The sequence below is a fragment of the Furipterus horrens genome, unplaced genomic scaffold, assembly GCF_987537825.1.
Source record: "Furipterus horrens unplaced genomic scaffold, mFurHor1.1.pri manual_scaffold_13, whole genome shotgun sequence".
Lineage (NCBI taxonomy): Eukaryota > Metazoa > Chordata > Mammalia > Chiroptera > Furipteridae > Furipterus > Furipterus horrens.
In genome coordinates this window covers 5,389,534-5,400,894 of record NW_028327183.1, presented here as the reverse complement: position 1 = coordinate 5,400,894, position 11,361 = coordinate 5,389,534, and the positions used below count along the sequence as shown (strand labels likewise).

The 11,361-nt window shown below is 48.1% G+C and overlaps 1 non-coding gene across 1 annotated transcript; it reads right to left on the bottom strand.

The window, feature by feature from the left end:
- Positions 1–1,499: 1,499 nt before the first annotated feature.
- Positions 1,500–1,606, bottom strand: LOC149993958 (U6 spliceosomal RNA). The gene has a single exon (XR_016507975.1). It is a non-coding gene; the product is annotated as a U6 spliceosomal RNA (small nuclear RNA).
- Positions 1,607–11,361: the final 9,755 nt, after the last annotated feature.

The window sequence follows — 11,361 nt, the reverse complement described above, 5'->3', positions numbered from 1 at the left end:
AAAAAATTATTGGAAGAAGTACATGCAAACTTCACAGATGTCACTGAGTAAACATTCTCCCCTCATACAGTCAATCGAAGAGAATCAATATCTGTTTCCCTCGCGGGCAGCACACCAGCGAAATAAGCGAAGGCTTCCAGAGCAGCTGGGTAGCAAGAACACCCATCATACATACATGTATGCGTGTGTGTTCACACATGAACCTCCCTCACACAGAGAACCACGAGTAAGTAAAACGTGTCCATGATGCAAAGTTAAAAACGAGTTTCGTCTCAGGCCTCATGTTGGCAAAGACGACCCTGTGCTCTGCAGAAACTGATATCACAGGGCCCCTGAAACCCAGGGAGGCGCCATCAGGGACACCAAGTAGACCAAGGCCATGCATGGTGCAGGTCCCAGGGATCAGAAAGTGAACTGCTCAGTGGGCACACTGATGGAAGGACGTGCAGAGGCCGATTTTAGTGCTAAATCTTGAGAAGGAGCTGGCTTCCCCCCCAGACAGACTTGGGGTCAGGGATGACGTGGCAGTGAGTGGCAATGAGATGGGCTGGAAGGGACTGGAAGGGGGAGGTGGGAAGAGGCAGAGCTGGGTGGGGACAGCCTGAACATACAGGACTCAAGGGCTCCAGTAGCACCCGGACTTCATCCTACAGGCAGCGGACCGACAATGATGTAAGACTAGGGTCACTTAATAAGAAAAACCACTTTGTTAGGTAAATAAAAGGTCAACTGGAGAAAAGAGGGAGTGCCAGGCCGAAGGGAAGAGCAGCAGCTGGAAAGCCAGTGACGAGACTCCTGCAGTGTGGCTGGAAGGAGAGATTTTGAGATCTAAACTGAAGCCGGGACAGCAGGAACGAGGAGGGGTTGGGCTGGAGGGCAGCTGACAAAGGGGAGACGTGGAGACCCACGGAAGACGCGGGTGACAAAAGGACGCCCGAAGGCTTCCAGAAAGGAGTGTTGACTTGGGTCAGGGCAGAGATGATGAACCGATGTGGCGTATTTCAAAGACACGGAGCTGGGAGTTTGACTTGGTTTGTCCCAGGGCGGCAGAGCCTGGAAAAGAACAATTGACTTTTCTCGGTACAACACAGACCACGACTCAAGAGCCAGACAGATGGTGTTGAAACCCAGCCTGACCAGCTACTAGCCGGAGATCTCCAAGCACATCAGTTAACCTCTCTGGCCCCAGTGTCTTCATCTGTAAAACAGAGATAATAATAAGACCTATGTCATGGGAATGACATGTATTAAATGCGATGAAGTGCTTAGAAAAGTGCTTTGCACATGCTAAGTACCATGTCAGGCTGACTGCTTCTATTACGGCATCTACACAGCGATGGAGGAGCTCCATTTTTTTTAATGTTTTATTGTTTATGCTATCACAGTTATCCCAATTTCCCTCCTTCGCCCCCTCCACCCAGCCTGCTCCCCACTCCCACAGTCAATCCCCACATCGTTGTCCATGTTCATGGATCCTTCACAAAATGTTCTCTGACTAAAAAAACACGGAACGCTTCACGAATTTGCGTGTCACCCTTGCACGGGGGCCATGCTAGTCTTCTCTGTATCGTTCCAATTTTAGTGTGTGTGCTGCCGAAGCGAGCACTAGCTCCCTTTTGTGGGACAAGAAACTGAGGCCCCAGAAAGCCATTGGTTAGAGGCAGAAACTTTTATCTGTGTGGCTTCAAAGGCGACGCCACTTACAGTCGGCCCTCCTCTGACGCCTGAGCTGCTGACTCCGCCACCGATGCAAGAAGTCCGTACACCTCTCACTTCTCACGCTGTCGCTGCTCACGTGAGAGCAGGCTTGTTTCGGCCTCGATTTCCGAGAGTATCTTAACAAAGAAGGGGCCAACGTGCCATTCTCTGCGATGAATGGAGTCCGTTAGCTCATTCCTACTCACTGCACACAAGCTGTGCCCTCCACCGTCCAAAGCTCTTAAGCCACGATTGTGGAACGAGGACAAGCCTCCCTGTCCTTCCAGCCTGTAAGCCCTCCGGGTTCGGGGACTGTCCATGCCATTCACTGCGATTATCTTCAGCTGCAGCTGCAGACTGAGCAAATACACAAGGCACTTGGACGCATGCCTCCTCTGATGTGACACTGGCCGCCCTACCTGCGCTGTAGACATTTGCGATTTGCAAAGTGCACGCGGTACTCTTCTATTCCAGGAGAAGGAAACCGTCACTGTGGAAACAGGAGAGTCCTGCATCACCAGAGAATGACTATTCCTCTCAAATTCTGCACAGAAGGTTCATAACACGCAGAACAGGATGCACAGGGCTAGGAATACAAAGTACTTCCTTGAAAAAACAGGAGGCTGGCTCTCTTATTCATATGAAAACTCAATAATAAACCAAAAACCCAGAGCCCGAAGTTGTGGTACTTAGGCAGATTTTCTACCAGTTGCAAATTGTGTTAACGAGTACAAAACTTCACGTCTAAAGGAGAAAGAAAAGGTCTGGCGGGGAACTTCATTGTCCGATTTGACCTGGTGATACCATTAAATCAAGAAATGCATTTTTAGTAATTTTCCATTCTGTACACTTTTTTTTTAAGGGTTGGTCGTGAGGTGAGTCTAATGGAGTTAAATTTCCAAAAGTATCTTCAATTTGTAGAATCTATGTGCTCCCATTATGTGGAATAAGTACTATTTTTGTTGTTTTATTGTTAATACTGTTCTACCTTCTTTCCGATCAGTGTTTCACTGATATAAAATCCTTTTATTCAGTTATAACCTTTAACCTCAGTTATATTTTCAGATACAGAATCCTAGAAGAAACCCTAATATAACAGTCTTTATAATAACTCGGGGGCGTTGCCACGGCAAATGAGACAAACTCAAACCTTTTTCTGAGACGCCTGGAAGTGTCATGAATCAAAAATGTTTCGATGTTACCTCCATATAATTCACATTCCAGAGAGCAGGTTAATGACTGCCTTAAATAAAAAGACTTCAATTACATCCAACATCTCAAAATAGCTACAACTTTTTCCAATTCAGTCCTCAAACTCAAGTGATTAAATTCACGCAACGGAGGGGAAAGTCTGCCTTTGCTGAGGAGCGGGCCGTCCGCTCACCATCCAAGCTGGGGTCTCCTCGGAGACTATAAGCCCCACAGGTAACCCTGTATTCAGTTCACCTTCAGAAAGAAGGCAGCCCAGCCGCGTCAGAGATCTTGGCCCTAAATACATGCAGGTTTGATTAAAAATGGACCAAAAGAGGAGCTCCCTCGAGGTCTGAGGTCTTAGGGCTCTGCCAATAGATCGATAGAGGGTTGTGGCTGAAGTCTCTTCCCATCCTCAGACCTCTCTTAGGCAGCCAATCTCCTTCCTTTTTTTTCCCCCCTTCCTCATTCATTCCTTTCACTGTCTTTGGAGCCAAAAATGTCAGCCCTTTCCCTGGGTAAACAGCAATCTGCTGGCTTTTATTTTTTAATGACGGCTATTATTATGAGAGGTGACACAATGCAACCTGCCTGAGGCACCTCTCTTTCCACCCCTGCTAGGCAGGTCATTTTCTTTTTATCAGAAAGAAGAATAGGTTGACACCATTGCTAATAAAAGCAAGATAAGAAGTCTTTGCCCTTAAGGTACCTTAACCCAAAACAGACACTTTAGCCACGGCCGGGTGTCTAAGTTGGTTGGAGCATCCTCCCATAACTGAAAGGCTTGTAGGTTCGATTCCCGGTCCGGGCCCATGCCCAGGTTGCAGGTTTGATCCCTGGTCAGGGTGCCTGGTGGCCTGGGCGTATATGGGACGCAACCGATCATTGTTTGTCTCTCATATCCATGTTTCCGTCTCTCCCTTCCTCTCTCTCTAAAAGCAATGAAAACATGTCCTTGGGCCAGAATTCAAGACAAAAAACAAAAACAGAAACAAAACAAAAAAAAGAAAAACAGAAGATACTTCAGGGTTCCTACACTGGGCTTGGAACTGGAAAGTCATTAGACACCACACACCTCAACCACACAGATCTTCCTTAACCAGCGAACAGGACGGTTGTAAAGCCCAGCAGAGCTGCCTAACTTGGGCTGCTCCTCTGTCCGTGGGCCAGCCACATGGCTCCTTTAAGGAGGCAACAAGGAGAGCAGGACACTGGCCTCCCCTCAGATACGCAGCGGGGGCACAAGCCAGATGCATTTTGAGCCACGTGTCTGGAAATAGTACTAAGGAATCCAAGAGCTCTCAAATTGTTTAAGTTGTAAACCACTGATCTGAATGAAATCTTACCCAAAAGTACAAACATAAAAATATGTTTGCATGGGCAACAGCAGACCCTCCATATCACCCTGCCCAGGCTCTGTAGCTTCAGCTTCACTGGAGAGGACACTCCAGCGTCATCACAAGATGCCGATTCAACACGGGAGGAGACAGATACCGTGTCACTCCCGAGTCGGACTGCACAGCCATTCTCGGCGGTGCAGATAGACTCTTGAGAAGCTACACCATCGTCTCTCGAGACGGACGGCTGCCGACGGAAAAATATATATAAGAGAAGCCAAGCTATTCTCAGTCTCCCGGCTCTTGCCCCAGAGTCCTAGGAGTGCCCAGGACAGTGGGCAAATGAGGGCACCCGGGCGACAGGCCTTTTAAAAAAGGCAAAAGTTGAGATTTCATTTTGTCCTTTCATCTTATCTCCTTTTTTCTTTTAAGAGCTATTACCGAACTCTCCTCTAGATAACCTCTTAGGTTTAAAATCCCCACGGCTCAACAAGAATCAGCCATCAATGAGTGGGACAACCAATCAATGTTTCTTCCTCTCTCTCTCCCTTCCTCTCCCTCCCTAAAATCAATTAAAAAATAAAATAAAATCCCCATGGCTTACAGGTGATCTAAGAAACACACTATAAAACAAGACACTTTTTACAACCTACCTTGCCAAAGATTTACACGCCTTTTTTCAGAAGGTAATTCGGCGATATGCATCAAAGGGCCTTTTAAAAACAGTCCTCTGTTTCGTTCTGTTTCCAGGAATGTACTCATAAAGAAATAAGCAATGTCCCTAAAGATGCCTGAACAAACTGCTTCATCACAGCACTATTTATGCTAATAAAAGTGGAGTAAGTTAGATGCTCAACTCGCAAGCTGTTTAAATCAATCATTCCATTCGTGTGATGGGGGTACCGGACTCTGATACTGAAATGCTCCGAATGTACCAAAAATGTAACAACAACAGCAAAATCACGGCTACTCCAAACAGCATCTGCTCTGGAAAAGGTAAAGCTACGTGGTGGAGAGATAAATTAGAAAATGTACTTACTGAACTAGAACACGGGGTTTAGTAAGTACTACCTTCCTTGGCAACAGACACGTAACGAGCTGCATTATTCAAAAGGCAACAAGTTTACCTGGCACTAACTTGCTCACTGACACTATACCCGGATATATTATTCTAATTATCGGGAAGTCGATACAATATTTCTATTTTCTAATATGTACAGGTTCCGCCTCGCTTTCCTTTTCACGGGATGTTGGCTGTTTGAGGAGGGACTGAAGGAAGAGGTCCCACTAACAATAATGGACTTTTTGGACTGAAGAGCCCTTCAGAAGGCATGTACACACTTTGATTATATTTAAACTCCATGGTAAATCGGTCCCTACATATTTCTGTAGATATTGCCACAACAGGCGACAGTTTGTTGAGTGTCTGTTTTGATCCATGCTCCAAAAACACGAGACAGGAATGAAAACACAGTGCCGGTCTTCAAGGAGCTCACCGACTGGCCAGGAAACAGCTCAGCGGGCCCGGCACCGTAAAATCTAAGGAACTGGGTGAGACAATGTGGGCATCTCAGAAGAGGAGGCTCTGGAGCTGCTATTGAAAGACAGGCCCCTGGACAAGCAGAGGCCCCGCTTTCTCCAGCAGGAGCATCAGGTGTGACATTGCAGGATTGGGGGTGGGGAGCAGGGGGTAGGCCCAGGTAATAAAAGAAACTGAAGCAATGGGAACATATATGGCAAGACCCGGGGTCTGAATTTTAACCTGCAGCCAGTGGCAAACCTCGGAGAAATTGTGAACCCGGAGGGACAGGGCCGCCGGGCATTTTTAAAGAACCCGATGGGAGAGGAAACCGCAGGCTGACAGCTGACGGGAACAGAAAGAGCCTGGACCGGGGCTGACCTGAAGCTGAAAGAAGGAAAGACATTAGGACAGAGGCCAGTTCTCTGTGACCAACTGAATGAGGAGTGGGAGTGCTACCCCCTTTCATGAGGAAGCCCCCCCCCACATCTTCCCAGAGCTCCCTCCCTCCCTGGAAAGTCACTTCTCCACGGAAGGCTTTTCCCTCACAGTCCGAATAAAGCTGCGTCCTCCTACCCTGCCTGGTGTTTCTTCGCAGCACTCAGAGCCACCACCAGGCAGACACTTGGTTCTTCTCTGCCTCTCCCTGCAGACTCCGAGCTCCAGGGAGGCAGGCGCCGTCTGTCTGGTTCATGGCCGTATCCCAGAACTTGGAACCAGGCGGGCGCAGAGGAAGCGCTCAAAAGATATCTGCTGGGTGAGCGAATGGATGAATGAATGAATGAATGGGAGGAAAGAACGGAGAAGCAGGCGTGGGAGTTCAGAACAAGTCACTCCAGGGTGTGCTCCCGCAGTCAGGGGATTGTTTCCAGCTATTGTTTTGAACTTAGGGTACTTGAGTCTCCGACAAGAGAAAGTTCTGCCCCTCCCTTTAACCACCTAGGAGAAGTACTTGAATCCGGGTCCTCCTGCATAATGAAAAGTTGTCAGAGATAAGCTCTTGGAACCTAGCTATAGGGTGGGGCAAACTTCTATTTACTTAACTGCGGATCTTCCGCACCCCGTGGTGAGTCTTTAAAGCGCCCAAGGCTCAGGATGTCTTACACACCCACGCTCCCCTTCTATTTCTGCACCTCTCTGCCTGTGGGGCCTCTGCCTCTGCCATGCACGCGGGGCTCCCCTGCAGATGCGTGTATTAAGTCGGGTGATATTCCCTTGCTAATCCCTCATGTCTGACTACTAGACCAGTCTTGTTCCTTTCCCACACAGGCAACCCAGACTGGTAGTTGGCGGGGCTAGATTAGAAACAGGATATTGACTAAAATCAGGCATATTGGGGGCGGGGAGGGGGGTAAGAGTTGAAACACAAGGCTTGACTGTTCTGCGTTCTAGAGTGTTTTACCTGCCCAAGCATCCCCTTGTGACTATTTAGCAAATCTGTCCTGCTGAGAACAGGACGGGGAGGTCAGGCGGCGCCTGTGGAAGACCTAGAGTCCTGCCAAAGGCGAGCACTTTTCCAAAGGGACGCATCGGTGCTCCTGTTTCTGCAGCTGAAGGAACGCGGGCTGAGGGGCTGCCTGACCCGCCCGCAGTGACGCGGCCGGACATGGCAAAAGGAAAACCCGTGTTCAGTTCCCAGATCTGTTCAAATACTGCAAGAATAGTGCTGCGCTCTCCTTCATCCTTCTGCCCCTCGGGATGCTTTTTAATTCAATGTCCAATTTATGAGAAAAGGTGGCTTTCATGGCCTGATTTTTCTGTACCTAAAAAACGGATTGCCTAAGACTGACCTCTGGAGTTTCTAAGAGATGATCATGCCACATAAATTCCCTGTTTACATTTCTTTACCATGAGAAAAAAAAAATGTCTAAAATGAGACAATAATCATACACTACCTCTTCGTCATTTATTTCAACTTTTAATTCCTGCTCCACAAATCACGCACACGGACCTCTCCATCCCTTGGCGACATCACAGCGAGGCCAGAGCAAACGCTTTGCCCTGTGGGTTCACCCGGGGACCCCTGGGCTGGCACCTCGTCCTTTAAACCTAGGGCTGAAGCTCACAGAATACGCAGGGCAGGCCGAGAGCCGACTGCCGACCTGCACGGAGCCCCCACTGAGCTATTCCAAACTCAGATCACGGGAGACAAGAGTTCACTTTTCTCAGCACGGCGACAGAGTCAACCTCTGGGCCCCGTGAAAGGCATCGGAATATATTCCACCAGAAAGGAAAACTGGGGAACGAGGGGAAAGGAGAGAGTGAGGGAAGGAGAGGGACACCGTCCTGTCTTGGGACCGAAGACGCGCCCAGCCCTCTGATGTTTTATGCGCGTCGGGCCGCGCCGCTGACAGCGCTGGATGTGAACTAGGACGCGCGGCTGCACAGAGGCTCCCCGCCGTGAGCTCCTTCTGACGGCCGGGTAATGACAAGCACGTCGCGGGCCAGTGCCCGTCACTCCCCGACATCGCCAGCCCGCTCCGGTGGCGGCGCCGCGGCTAAGCGGAGGGTCGGAGGTTAAGCTCCGAGAAGCCAGCGGGGAAGGGCAGCTGTCAGGGCCCGCCGCCCGGCGCGCAGCGGCAGGGAGTGGCTGTCTCCTCCGGAACATGCCAAACGCCCTCGTTCTGTCCAGAAGGAGACGCGCCTGAAGGTCCTAAATGAGGCCGTTGGCAGGTCGTGAAGCCCACACTGACAGCATGCCATTCGAGCTGTCTCCGATCCGGCTTTTTTTTTTCCTATTTCGGATCGCAAGTGCATGCAAAGCGCACAGTTCAGCATAACTCATCAGCCACGCTTCTAAGCGTGCTTTGCTTCCAAACCCCCCCTCCCCGCAGCCTCAGAGACAGACATTCTCGGAGCTTAAAAACGGGGAGAGATGCAAAATTAATTTATTCCTCTTTAGGGAGATTCTAATGAGTACACAATTAAAAAGAGCAGAGAAGGACCCACGTGTCAGTTTTCTAGGAAAGTCTGTGTCTACAATAAAAAGGAATCACTTCATCTTAATATTATCATATTGCTATGACAGCATAGGAATCGGACTGCATATATAATTTTATTTAATGAAAGCAGTATAATTCTAAGTATACAGTAATTAATCAATACACTTTATGGGTTTTTTTAGTTTGTTCACAAAAGATTCGGTTTAGCATATGACACAAATACATCCATCTATAATTCTAAGTTTGAAACCTTATTCCTTTTTCAGGCAGTGGAATTACATGATCCCACTCAATGGGTGTATTAACATATATTAACAGAGAGATTTCTTCTTTATCTTTACTGGGTAACAAGAAATGTCTCCTATAATTTAGAAGCCATACGATTGTCACTAAAAGTGACTGGCTAGGATTAAGAATTAAGTTGGACAGATCTTCTTATACCCTTTTCACCAACAATGGGCTTTCTATCCGCAAATAGAGCCATAAGTAGCCCTTATCAGAGGCAGCCTTTAGTGGTACAAACTTGGAAATGAACCTTATATTAAAGGTGTTGGTCTACATCAACTGCAGCGCTAAAGTTGCTCCTTAAGCCCTGATCATTATCACTAGCCCTTCCTTAAGGAAGTCTGGGGAGAGAAGATAACCTATCAACTCTAAGGAACAAAGCTAAGACACCCCATTGTTAAAGCTTGTACAGACAGAGGTCAACTAATTGCCCTATGCTCTGGCAAAAAGAACACTGCTAGTTTCTAACATCGAGCTACAGATAACCAAGCGTAAGTTATTTCAAGTGATCTCTGAGCACGTATCAACCTTCCACACTCTCAGGCAAAACCAGAAATTATGACGATCAACTCAGATTACTTACATGTAGTTCTGATCGAGAAAAATACCTTAAGCCACAAGTACCTCTTCACATTCTATTGGGACAGCTACTTAACGCTGCTGTTCACAATAGGGTATCGATAACGAAGTGAGCATTCTGCAACATAAGAGACGTGATAAGACTTTGGATATGAAATGGCTTCTCTTCCCTGAAGGATAATTTCAGGGGGAAAACTCCTTATTTCATACTCAGGCATAAATGCTACACAAAATCACAGAGAGTGGAGTCCGAGACAGGGACCTCTCCCCTAAGTCCTTTTATTTCAGACCTGGGTTGTACCTCAGGGCCCCATGTGAGCTGGCCCAAGGCAAATAGAAAGAAGTACGCCTTAAAATGCCACAGAGTCGACTAATGCCCCTTGTGCTCTCAAGGGACAATACAGAACAAAAATCCAAATGACGTCGAACACCAATTAGCTCATGGATCAATCACAGATTCATAATGAGTAACAAAAGTAAACCAAGAATTTAGAAGAGGCCGATTCCTGAGCAGATCCCAAGACAAACTTGACAAATCTGACAAAATTATGGAAACCACCTCGGGGTTTATACTTAAGAGGAAGAAGAGCGTGTCATGTCTGCACCTGTGGCTGTCAGCCCCACACATATCCAGAGGCTTGGGCGAATCTCCCCCCTCAGGCCTTCCCGCTCCGTGACTTTGTGTGAAGGGGTCCCCACTCCCTCCTTTCATGCAGATGGCGTACAGAGGTTGGCTGGGCAGCCTTTCTAAATATCTTAATGCAGGGGGCAGGGGAGGGGGCAACGGTAACTGGCAGCAATAAGGCAGGTGGACGCCTGTCAGGTTTGATAAAGTGAGCGTGACAGCTTTTCCATGAGCATTCAAAAGGAAGGGCTGGACCTCACATCCTGTCTCTCTAAACCAGAACATAGTAGATGCTCAATAAATGTCCGAGGAATGAAGCAATAAACGATTCCCTCGATATTCCTTGTCAAACTCTGAACTGGGAGAATGGACGAAGGAACACACCTAAATGGCATTTTTTTGGACAGAACTACATTTGAATCATACCCTCAAGAGATCAGGGGGACAATTGCTGTGCTCCGTTCTCCCCATTCACCCACTGTCACCCCCTCCCACTTTGCCACATGTCCCAAATTTCAGTATCTAGAAGGTTCTTCTATATACATATATGGTTCAGCAAGATATAAAAAAAAAATCTGTTGCTGAATTCAGTCAAATTAGTGACTCCTGCAGTTCAATGCCCCACTGATGAGCAGAGGTGAGAAGGCAGAAGTCCTACGGAGGAATGAGGGCCAGAGAACTGCAGCCGGGTATTTGTTCCAGGGGCTGACAGCAGCCAAGATCCCATTAGAACCGGACCAAGGTCCTCCTCTTACGGGGTGCCCTGCTGTGAGGCCTTCAGGGATATAATGACAGAGCGTCCAATTTTGTTCCTCTTTCCTCTGTGAACGAAAGCGAAAGCCTCCGTGCTTAGAGCTTAAATAACGTGAGAAACAGGGCTCCGCGCTCACAGCGGAGGGGGTGGGAGTGCCGCTCCCTGGGGAGACTGCTCCTCTCTGTGTCTGATTCTGCACTGAAGACCCGAAGGGTCTGCGCTCGTTAGTCTGGGAGTGTGAGCCCACGCGGGCAGGGGGCCCCGCTTTCCCCCTTCCCGCTGAACAAAAGCCAGACACACTCGTGCTACCATATTCATTGTACACCCAAGTGTTCGGTGCCAGGGGTACCAGCCGCCTCCGGGTCATGAAATAATACTAAAAACGTTATAATCATTCATTGATTTCGTTTTCAGCATACTAGATCATTTGA